The following is a 13,144-nucleotide window of genomic DNA, read 5'->3' on the forward strand; positions in this document are numbered from 1 at the left end:
TTGCACACATTTGCAAATACATGCATAAGATGCAGAGCCTCTTCACAGCACCACAGTATTATCTACAGTACCTAACTCTAAAATGTTGAGATCCTCCATAGTAGAAGCACATGTATAAAAATGGATAGGCTGTGGGCAGGATAGCCTAGAGGGAGCACACTGCTCCTTAAAGGCACATGGGTGCACTGGACACCCAGCATATATCACGATTGCAGCCAAGGCATCCAGTGCACTCCTCTCCAGTATATCAACAGTACAAACAAATGGCAACTTCCCCAATCTATAACTGGTCTTTGCAGCAAGAAGCACATGGAAGGGTGACACTTGTCAAACAAAAACAAAAAAGAAAAATTCCCAGCTCAACTTACTTACCAGCCTGCAACCAATTCAATTGTCCTGTCTAATAGTTTGCCCTAAAAACAGGGGTTTAATTTGCACACATTTGCAAATACACTATATTGCCAAAAGTATTTGGATGCCTGCCTTTACAAGCACATGAACTTTAATACCATCCCAGTCTTAGTTCATAGGGTTCAGTATTGAGTTGGCCCACCCTTTGCAACTATAACAGCTTCAACTCTTCCGGAAAGGCTGTCCACAAGGTTTAGTAGTGTGTCTATGGTAATGTTTGATCATTCTTCCAGAAGCGCATTTGTGAGGTCAGGCACTGATGTCGGACGAGAAGGCCTGTATCGCAGTCTCTGCTCTAATTCATCCCAAAGGTGTTCTGTCGGGTTGAGGTCAAACTCTGTGCACGCCACTCAAGTTCCTCCACCCCAAACATGCTCATCCATGTCTATATGGACCTTACTTTGTGCACTGGTGCGCAGTCATGTTGAAACAGGAAGGGGCCATCCCTAAATTGTTCCCACAATGTTGGCAGCATGAAATTGTCCAAAATGTCTTGGTATGCTAACGCCTTAAGAGTTTCCTTTACTGGAACCAAGCCCAACCCCTCAAAAATAACCCCACACCATATCCCCCCTCCACTTAACTTTACACTTGGCACAATGTAGTCAGGCAAGTATCGTTCTCCTGGCAACTGCCAAATCCAGACATGTCCATTGGATTGCTAGAGAAGCATGATTCGTCACTCAAGAGACCACGTCTCCACTGCTCTAGACTCAAGTGGTGGCGTGCATTACAACCACTGTATCCGACGTTTTACATTGCACTTGGTGATGTAAGGCTTCGATGCAGCTGCTTGGATATGGAAACCCAATCCATGAAGCTCTCTACACACTGTTGGTTTTCTAATCTGAAGGCCTCACAAAGTTTGGAGGTCTTTAGCTATTGACTCTGCAGACAGTTGGTGACTTCTGCACACTGTGCGCTTCACCATGCGCTGACCCCACTCTATCATTTTACGTGGACTACCACTTCGTGGCTGAGTTGCTGTTGTTCCCAGTTGCTTTCACTTTTTTATAATAACACTAACAGTTGACCGTGGAATATTTAGTAGCAAGGAAATTTCATGGATGGACTTATTGCAGAGGTGGCAACCTATCACGGTACCATGCTTGAATTCACTGAGCTCCTCAGAGCGATCCATTCTTTCACAACTTTTGTAGAAGCAGTCTGCATGCCTAGGTATTTGATTTTATACACCCGTGGAGATGGAGGTGATTGGAACACCTGAATCAAATGATTTGGAGGGGTGTCCCAATACTTTTGGCAATATAGTGTGCATGCGTAAGCTGCAGAGCCTCTTCATGTGTGTCCAGCTTGCCCCTGTACCTTTAAGGATAGGTGGGCTCTATGCTGTTACACAATTAATATTTATGTTAATGTACATGAGAATTAATGTAGTTTATTTTTTGTACCATTTCCTATGGACATTTCTATAGTTAGTTATGCTGTCATCCAGTGGCCTTATTTGGTAATGCATTTGTTTTATATTACCTCCCTGAGATCTATGACACAATTCCTCTGTATATGAAGCTCCTCCCTTCTTCTTGAGTTCAGCACTTCCTGTGTCATGGAGGCAGCTAACAGACCACATGTAACAGGGACACATGTATTCTGCATAGTACGCTACAGAAAGTATCATCTTTTGACCGCATAATACTGGAAACCATTCATTCTGCTGTATCCTGTTGTCACATGTACAGAATAAAGCAACTTCTGGATGAACACAGTATTGGTGAGTTCAAGCTATCTGATAAGGATTGCCCACAGTGATTATATCTGCTTATACAGGCTAGGCAGAGAGGTCTCACAAGGGATAAATCACTATCACAACAATCTGAGTCAGAATAGGCTCCCTCCAGGCTAATCTTCCCTCAGTCTATCCATAATTATATATGTGCTTCTACTATGGAGGGTCTCAAAATTATAGAGTTAGGAATGCAGAATATAAAGGGGTGCTGTGTGGTTGTTTATTTTCTTATTTTCCTGGAGTTGGGCTTTAGACAAACTGGCGGTTACTTATATCTCTAAGAAATCCTTTTTGCAAGATCTTTGCTTTTGAGTTCTTGGATCTACACACCTACTGTGGCCATTATTAAGGGTTACCGCTTTCCGTACTGAATTATTAAATCTTTATTATAGGGAATCCAGTACAAGAAGCTGGAACACACAAATACAGGCAGTCACCTCAACTTCCAGGTGGTCAGGAATTATGGCAGTCCTTGGATATTGAAGTCCAATATCTAAGGTATCTGAGAGGGTGACCCATTTAGCTTCAGCTATCACTTAAATATAACCTTTAGGTGAACTAACCATGTAAATCTGTTACCTTTGTGTCAGGAGCTGACCTGGTTTAATCAATGTGTGATTTTTACCATCTGCATTTTATTTAAATGTAATATTTGTATTTGTATCTAAAATAAAAAAATGTTATTGCCTAAACCAATACACAGAGATACATCTGAACATTAATCCAGTTCATGCTGAATATGTACAATATTGTCTCTGAATGTTGGCAGTGAAAAAAACTAGTAGCTGCCAAAAATGCAAAACTCACCTGAGCGTTAGTTGTCTAAAAGATATGTAAGGTCAATGCATGGTAAATACAGCAATCATAGTCAATCAAACAGAATTTTCTAACAGATGTAACCTGCCAACAGTTAGGAAAGCCAAATTTGCGTTAGGGCAACGTTGTTAGAAAGTGCTGCATTCCTTGCAGGGCATCCTGAGAATGATGCAGATATTATTTCCTCTGTACAGGCATTGTTAAACTTGGGGGGGGGGGGGATTAGTACAGTGTGTAAATACTATATGACTGTACCATTAATACTTTACTATTACATTCCATTACGTGCGGAACTACCATGGATGCAAAAATGTCTCATAAACCAATGGTTCTAACACATAGCTTGAGCAAACCAACAGGAACCTAAATGCAGTGTACAGATCAGTAGACATTAGGAACTTTTTTAATCCACTGCAGAATTTCTAAAGTCAAAGCATCAACTGTAAAACAAATTACAGAGCTGCAGTGCGAAATAAAATATTGTAGCAGTTACCTTATAATGTACATTATATAGGTTGCTCTATGAATTTAGGTAGCAACCACAATATGCTTAGTATGTTTTTGCTAGCTTGAAAAACCTACGTCTGAACCTGAATCCTGGTCCAATTTGTTATCGAAGGCTTGTCCATACCAATTTTGGGGCAATGCCTTGTCTTCCGGAAGCTAAAGTGTACCCACCTGTTACCCCATCAAATAATTTTACAGGACCCCGATTTGATTCAATTCACTAGGAGGATTGGGGGTAGGAAGGGCAGGACTTAGGCCCTGTTCACACTGTACTTAGTGGGAATTCTCATGCGATTCTACGATTTTGCTCCTTGAGCACACACTTTGTGTCCTGATAGACTGGGCACTGGAGGCACAGCAGCAGGAGGAAGAGGAGGATTTGCTTCTGTCTCAGGGCCAGTAGGATCCATTGCCTACTGCCTCCAACCCTGTGATGCAGCAGGGGGCAGAGGAGGAATGTAAGGAGGAGAAGGGTTGGGGTGCCGGCGGTGAAGAGGAAGAGAAGATGGGGAAGGCTAGTTGTATGTGGATGGGGTGATAGTGTTGAGGGAGGTTTTGTCTTCTTGGGTCCTTAGCTCCAGGCAATTTGTAGCAAATGGGGTCTTATATGTTCAAAATTAGGGATGCACCGATACAGGTATCGGTCTCAGTGCCAATACCAAGTATTTTAACGAGTACTCATGAAAATGCTCCCGATACCCGAAACCGATACTTTGCAGTACGACTTACATCAATACAAAATGTGTGGACGCAAATTGCACCACATAGAATAGCATGCGGTTTGAACATGAATGTAATGTGAGTGTATGTTTTATATATTTTCATTTTAAATAAACATTTTAAATGAACACTGTTAGTTTTCATATTTATCTATGGAAAATATATCTGTGCCTACCAGTGGTGTGAAGCAGCCGAAGTGATTCTTTTGCAGCCATCTTTTAAAGGGAAGGGGTGCTAATAAGACCTACTGTGCAGTGGAGGAGACCAGGTGGTGCTATTACATATATCCCCTTAAAGGGGAAAGGTGCACTGTGGACCTTTGATAACCAGGTCCCATCATTTAAGGTGAGAGTCTATCCTATTTATAAATTGGAAAAGGAACATGGAGTGGAGTTGTGTGTCAGTGGGCTCCATTCACAATGCACTATCTACAACTTTAAGAAATGCAGTAAAATACCGCAGTATTTTTTTTAATTAAATGTCACCATTCACTAAAAAACATCTCAAAATACCGCATGAGGTATTTCCTCAGAAATATGTGGTATTTATCTCATGAAACCATGTTGTATTTTCTCTCTTTCGATATCCAGTGGGGTGGATACAGTGGAGAAGGATTAGAACCCCTGCCAGTTTTTTTGCTAATAAACAGGTAAAATGGTTTAAACCATAGAAATAAGCCAACTCACTAAACCAGTGCGGTCCTTGCATTAATACAAAAGAAAAAAGGTGATTACAATACCAGTCAAAGGGAAGCTGCTTTCACAGTACACAGGTGGTGTATCAAAAACAACTATGTTAAATTAAATAAAAATAAAATATCTTTACAAATGTCAAATTTTTAATCAAAATAGTATCATAAATCACACACATCTATAAATACCCTTCTTCCACTAATATTAAAAACAATGTTGTCTTTTTTTATTGGTGGAAAAAGGGTATTTATATATACTGTATGTGTGATATTTGATACTATTTTCTTTCAGTATTTGACATTTATAAAGATATTTTGTATTTACTTAAAGTATAACTAAAGGAAAAACTTTTTTTTAAGTTTTGGATAGTGTGGGGAGGGATTAGAACACCTATTAGGTTTTTACTATTGTCTGTCCCCATTAGGGAGATTCACCCTCTCTATTCATCTTATTTAGCATTATCATTGAAAGTGAAAGTATAAGAAAATCCCAAATATTGGGTTGTCCCCAAAAGAGTAATAGAGGGGACATCTTCCAATGTGGACACAGATGGAAAAAAAAAATAAAAAATAACTAACGGATTCTAGCCCTCCTTTACTCTATGTAAAATGAAAAAGAAAATTTTGCCTTTTGTTAAATTTTCAAGCAGCCTTTCTCAACCTTTTCAACACAGAGGAACTCTTGGAATATGTTTCCAGTTTCAGGAAACCCCTGCTAAAAATGACTACATTAGTGTGATGGTGACTGGGAAGAATGTTCCTTACACTTGTGGTCACTGGGAAGAATTACCCCCTCATGAATAGCTAAACAGATCAATGATGTCAGTGGGAAGATATCTCTACAAATAATTGTGAAAAAGTAAATTATCCCCACTACATATGACATATATATTCTAACAAGGGATTAGACCATTGTGATATGCATGCACATTGTACTATGTTTGGAGTGATTGGTAGTTTTTTTGCAGAAAATGTGTATGCTTGTATATTCACAAAGTCTCTAAAAATCTGGCAAAATGACAGGAGAAAATGAATATATTTACTACATATAATGGGGTAGATTTAGATCTGGGGTCGGCAACCTGTCGATAGGTAGGTAGACAGGTAGATCTCCAAGTAGGCTGCCGGTGCTTCCCCTCAGCCTCCGCCACTCCCACTTCACAGCAGAACGGAGAGTGGGAGGTAGCATAGTGGACGGAGGGTGGGATTGGGAGCAGCTGCAGTTAACCAGCAGTTGAATCATTGTTAGGAAGCCGGGTGGTCCTAGCAACCAATTACCAGCTTTCTGATATGAAAAGTTAGCAACGGCAGCTCCTGCTCCCGCCCTCTATCCAACGGACACTGCAGTGAGGGGAAGGGTGATGTGAAGGGGGCAGAGGACACTGCTATGGGGGGGGGCAAAGGACACTGCTATGGGGGGGGCAGAGGACACAGCTATGGGGGGAGAGGACACTACAGTGGGGAGGGGGGGGTTGATGTGAAGGGGGCAGGGTACACTACAATGGGAGGGACACTATAGTGGGGGGGATGGTGATGTGTGGGGGGGCAGAGGACACTACTGTGGGGGGGTCAGAGGCCACTATTGTAGTGGGTGATGTGAAAGGGGGCAGAGTATACTACTGTGGCACACTGTGTGCAAATGAAGTTTCTACAAAACTTAGTAAATGAGGGGGAGCTCTGCTGACTTCATCATCCATCATGCATGTGTTTGCGTATTCTTTGTACAGTGAAGCTTTACCTCACATATTAAGCTCTGGAGCAACTTGCAAACTGCACAGTCTATTTGCCTTAAAGTGGAACTATAGGCAAAACTTTTTTTTTCATTATGGATAGAGTCAGGTTTTTTTTTTTGCCATTTCCCCACTGGAAGATGTCTCCTCTATTACTTTTCTGAGGACAACCCAACATTTGGAATTTTCTTTTAGTTTCACTTTCAATGATTATGGTAAACAGTACAAATAGAGAGGGTGAATCTAATGGGGACACAGACAGCAATAAAAACCGGACAAGTGTTGCAATCCACTGGCACTTTATCCAAAACTAAAAAAAAACGTTTTCCTTTAGGAAATCAACCCCATAGATTTCCACATTTAGGTTTCTTTGCATTACTGTTGAGAGAAGTGATCCAAAAAAGACAGAAACTACTCCATATTGGTTATTATAGTTTTACATTCCTTGAATACCACATGCCTGGACCACTACTTAAAGATTCTATGCATGAAGGTAAAAAAAACCTTCTGTGTACAGCAGCTCCCCCAACCCCAATACTTTCCTGAGCCTCATTAAGATCCAGCGATGTGCATGACAGCCTCGGCTGTCCTGGGTCTCTGCCTCCTCATTGGCTGACACAGCAAGTGGGAGCCATTGGCTCCCACTGCTGTCAATCACAGCCAGTCAGCTAATGAGGAGATGGGGCGGGGCCAAGCCATGGCTCTATTTGTGATTGTACACATGGAGCAGCGGGTACCCCCATAGCAAGCTGCTTGCTGTGGGGGCACCCGACAGAAAGGAATAGCCAGGAGAGCCTGCGGGGGACCTGAGAAAAGGAGGATCCTGGCAGCTCTGTACAAAACCACTACAAGGATCAGGAAAGTATAGACGTGTTTGTTATTTTACAAAAAAAAAAAAATAAAGAAATGAACCTTTAGTATTACTTGCATGCATTTAACCACTTCAGGTCCGGACACTTTCACCCCCTTTCAGTCCAGGCCAATTTTTAGCTTTCAGCACTCTCACACTTTGAGTGACAATTACTCAGTCATGCAACACTGTACCCATATGAAATTTGTATAATTTTTTTGAGACACATAGAGCTTTCTTTTGGTGGTATTTGATCAACACTTGGTTTTTTATTTTTTGCTATATAAATGAAAAAATACCAAAAATGTTGAAAAAATCACCCACAAAAATAACCCATAACAGTTTATAGTATTTAGTTTGTGTGAAAGCTATAGAGTCTACAAACTGTGGAATATATATCTGAAAATGAATCAGCTGAGATCCTAAAATGACAGACACTGGTATGGCATATGGCAGTGATCAGGATGCTGGTATGGGGTATGCCAGTGATCAGGGCACTGGTATGATGTATGGCGGTGATCAGGGCGCTGGTGTGGTGTATATAGGTGATCAGGGTGCTGGTATGGCATATGGCAGTGATCAGGGTGTTGGTTTGGGGAATGGCAGTGATCAGGACACTGGTATGGTGGTAATCAGGACATTGGTATGGTGTATGGGGGTGTTTTGTGCACACTGGAACAGGCGACAGGGCCTCCCTGTATTATTTATTTTGGATATTGTGGGGTAGTGATCAGGGACACAGGGACACTATACTGAGGCACTGGGATGGCTGGCACTGCAGTGTGTGATTGTGAAAGTAGCCTGACAGGCAGCTATACACTCACACACTGCAGGATCGCTTCTCTCTGCTCCCACACTGAGAGCAGAGAGAAGTGATCTTTAATTTCAGTTTCCAGTGTTTATAATGTGAGTGCTGTGATTGGTCACAGCAGTCACATGGTAAAACACCACGGGGTTGCCTGAACACAGCGGTAATGTGATCCGCTGTGTCCAAGTGACACACCGATCTTGGGGCTCCGTGAGCCGCACATGAACCATCGATGCAGGCTGAGGTACAGGACCGTTAGCCCACAACGGTGCACCTTCCCGTCTGCCGTGTATGTAGATAGGGCGGTCGGGAAGTGGTTAATTATTTATTTCCTTCGGTGAATTTAATCCTTTGCATGCAGTATTTACAGAGCGCTTTCAGCATTTTGCGGTATATACCACAAAACTGCAAAGCGAATTGACAGTGTCAGGATTGCATGCGATATTTAGGGAAAATGTATTATAAGCTCCAATGAGCAGAGTCCTCTGTTTCCTCTTGTACCAAATTGTATTGTAACTGTAATGTCTACCTTCATCTTGTAAAGGGCTGCGCAAACTGTTGGCGCTATATAAATCCTGTATAATATTACTAATAAATGTGTCCAGACACTTAAATATCGCTTGCGATCTGCTTTAGTGAATAGAGCCCAATATTTTCCATGTGGGATTGCCATGGAACAGTATACCAACATGAAGACTGAAGAGAAGATTACACACTTTTGAGTCACATTTTAAAAATTGCACACTTTATATCGAGCCAGTCCTGCAGAACCAGATAACTGAGAGCACCCCCTGAAGGAGGCAAAATGCTCCATCAGCATTTCAGACTGTCACTGCATTTGTTAGAGTTATATTAATTGCTACTTATTTTGGATGCAGGCTTCCCACCATTTACTCAGCAAGCATTTCTTCACACATTCTGTATCTGAGACTGATTACTACATCTCAGGTTTATAGATCTTTTTTATTTTAACCATGACACAATATTCTAAAGATTAATTAAATGAAATAACACACTGATTTCAAACTGTGTTTTATTTTCCAATACTATAAAAACAAATTAGCTACTTGTTACTCTCACTAATTTTGTATAAAGCTTCCAAGCTGCATACTTTGTATTTGTATCCATAATGCAAGAAAAAAGATGAATGTTTCACAGTGGAATAAAACATCCAAAAGACACTGATGTCAGCATTCTTGGGGATGTTTGGCTGTTGCGGTGCAGAAGGCCATTCAATCAACCAAATAGAAACCCCATCACAAAATACACATTTCAGAAATACATTGAGCATTTCTACCCACATCCTACAAAACATTGCCTTTCAAACGCTGTAGATAAGGGTCCCCATCAGAGTCAACCCCTACATCAGAGCCTCCTTTACATCAGTGTCCCCATCAAATTCCTTCTTACGTTGAAATCTCCATTACACCAGTGTCCTCATCAGAGCACCCCTCTTAAATCAGGGTTCTCATCAGAATTCCCTTTACATAAGGGTCCCTGTCAGAGACTTTCTTATATTAGAGTCCTGTTACATAAGTGTCCTCAACACAGTCCTCCCTTGTATCAAAGTCCCCATTACAGCCCCCTTACATCAGAGTTCCCATCAGAGTCTCCCCTTACATCAGGTTAACCATTAGAATTCCCCTTAAGTCAATGTCCCTATCACAGTCCCCTTGCATCAAAGTCTTCCCTTTCATCAGAGTCCATCCTTACATCAGAGTCCACCTTTACATCAGAGTCCCCCCTTACATCAGTGCCCCTATCAGAGCCCCCCTTACATCAGGGTCCCCACTGGAGTCCACCCTTACCTTACAACATGGCTGTAGCAGCAGGACGTGAGACAGGAGGCAGAGAACCCCCATTGTACATGAGCCTGCTGCTAGATCCTGAGTGTGAACAGATCCCAGTGACATCATCACTTGCTGGGAGGAGGTCACACTTAAAAATCCTTGACCCCTTACCTTCACCCCTTACCTCTAGAGACCCCTTACATCAGAATCCATATTGGAGCCCCCCTTACATCAGTGTCCTTCTTGCTTTAAAGTCCTGTTAAATCAGGGTCCCCATTAGAGTCCGCCCTTACATCAGTGCCCCCCTTACATTAAGGCCCCCATCAGAGTCCTTCTAACATTAGAGTTCCCCTTACATAAGGGTTCCCATCAGAGTGATTCCAAAGATTAAAAAAAAAAAAAATCAAGCATGTTATACTTACCTGCTCTGTGTAATAGTTTTGCACAGAGCAGCCCTGATCCTCTTCTGTTTGGGTCCCCCACCTGCAGCCCTGGCTCTTACCCCCTGCCGAGTGCCCCCAATAGCAAGCCTCTTGCTATGGGGATACTAGAGCAGTTTCTCCTCTCCTCCAGGCATCACAGTGAAGTAGGGGGATCCCTGTGACCTTGCCTCCAGGAATCACAATGAAAAAGAGGTTCTCGATCACAGTGAAGGTGGATCTCCATGTCCTCTCCTCTCCCCCAGGTACCACAGTGAAATAGGGTGATCTCTCTGGCCTCTCCTCCACAGATCAGAGTGATGTAGGGGGGAACTCTGTCCACTCCTCTCCTCTATGGATCACAGTGAAGAGGAACACTGTGTCCTCTCCACCAGGGATCACAGTGAAGTAAGAGGGATCTCTGTTCTTTCCTCTCCTCCAGCAATCACAGTGAAGGGAATCTTTATCCTCCAGGCATCCCAAGAAAGGAGGGATCTCTGTCTTCTTCTCTCCTCCAGAAATCACAGTGGAGATCTCTGTGACTTCCTCAGGGATCATAGTGACGGGGATCTCCCTGTCCTCTACTCCGGGGATCTCAATGAAGAAAGGGGATCTGTCTTTTCCTCTCTTCCAGGTCTCCCCTGAAGTTGAGGGATTTCTGTCCTCTACTCTCTTCTCCAGGAATCACAGTAAAGGACATCCTTATGTCCTCTTCTCCAGGGATCCCAGTAAAGTAGGAGGATCTCTGTATTCTCCTCTCCTCCTGGGATCACAGTGAGATGGATCTCTCTAAAATCTCCCCCAGGTATCACAATGAAGTATGGTGATTTCTCTATCCTCTCCTTCATGGATCACTGTGAAGGGGATCTTTCTGTTCTCTTCTCCAGGGATCTCAATAAAGAAGGCGGATCTCTGTCTTCTGCTCCAGGACTCAAAGTGAAAGGGGATCTCTCTCCTCCAGGGATCACAGTGAAGATCTTTATGTCCTCTCCATTGGGGATCCCAGTGAAGAGGGATCTTTTTAAAATCTACTGATAGGACAATGAAGTAGGGTGATTTATTTATCTTTCTCTAATGGATCCCAGTGAAGAGGATCTTTTTTTCCTCTCATCCCGGGATCTCAATGAAGAAGGGGGATTTCTGCCTTAACCTCCAGTGATCCCGGTAAAGGGGGCTCTCTATTAAATCTCCTCCAGGGATTCCTATGAAGGAAGAACTCTATGAAATATCCTCCTGGTACAACAATGCAGTTTGCAGATTTCTCTATCCTGTACTAGGGATCACAGTGAAAGGGGATCTCTCTTTCTCCTCCAGGGATCACAGTGGAGGGGATCTTTATGTCTTCTCTTCTGAGGATCTCACTGAAGAGGGATCTCTTTCTCCTTCGGGGATTACAGTGAAGAGGGATCACTCTGTCCTCTCCTCCAGGGATCACAGTGAAGAGGGATCTTTCTGTCCTCTCTAGGGATTACAGTGAATAAGGATCACTCTCTCATCTCCTCCAGGGATCACAGTGAAGAGGGATCTCTCTGTCCTCTCCTTCAGGGATCACAGTGAAGGGGATCTTTACGTTCTCTCCTCAGGGGATCTCAGTGAAGAGGGAACTCTTTCTCCTCCTCTCCTTTAGGGATCATAGTGAAGGGGATCTTTACGTCCTCTCCTCAGGAGATCTCAGTGAAGAGGGAACTCTTTCTCCTCCTCTCCTTTAGGGATCACAGTGAAGGGGATCTTTATGTCCTCTCCTCAGGAGATCTCAGTGAAAAAGAGGGATCTCTTTCTCCTCCTCTCCTCCAGGGATCCCAGTGAAGAAGGGGATCTCTGTCTTCTCCTCCCCTTAAGGGATTTTAGTGAAGAGGGATCTCTGTCCTCTCCTCCAGGAATCACAGTTAAGAAAAGGGATCTGTGTCTCCTCTCCTCCAGGGATCACAGTGAAGAGGGATCTCTCATGGTATCACAATGATGTACGGTGATTTCTCTATCCTCTATCCCATGCATCACAGTGAAGGGGATATCTCTAATCTCTACTCTAGGGATCTCAATGAAGAAGAGGAATCTCTGTCCTTTCCTCTCCTCTAGAAATCTTTCTTCAATGATACCAGTGAAGAGGGATCTTTCTGTCCTCTCCTCTAGGGATTACACTGAAGAGGGATCTCTCTACCCTCTCCTTCAGGGATCACAGTGCAGAGGGATTTTTCTGTCCTCTCCTCCAAGGATCCCAGTGAAGAAATGGGTGAAGACAGAGGTATTGAATAGGGATATCTCCCCCAGGGCTCACAGTGAAGAAAAGGGATCTGTCTTCTCTCCTACAGGGATCACATTGAAGAGGGATATCTCCCCCAGGGATCACAGTGAAGAAACGGGATCTGTCTTCTCTCCTACAGGGATCACATTGAAGAGGGATCTCTCCCCCAGGGCTCACAGTGAAGAAAAGGGATCTCTGTCTTCTCTCCTCCAGGGATCACAGTGAAGAGGGGTCTCTCTTGGTATCACAATGATGTACAATGATTTCTCTATCCTCTCTCTCCCATGAATCACAGTGAAGATGATCTCTCTATCCTCTCATCCAGGGATCTCAATGAAGAATGTGAATCCCTATCCTTCCCTCTCCTCCAGTGGTCCCAGGGGGATCTTTCTCCTCCAATAATTCCTATGAAG

Source organism: Staurois parvus, unplaced genomic scaffold (genome assembly GCF_062004578.1).
Source record: "Staurois parvus isolate SC_StPar_1 unplaced genomic scaffold, SC_StPar_1.0 ptg000218l, whole genome shotgun sequence".
NCBI classification, from domain to species: Eukaryota; Metazoa; Chordata; class Amphibia; order Anura; family Ranidae; genus Staurois; species Staurois parvus.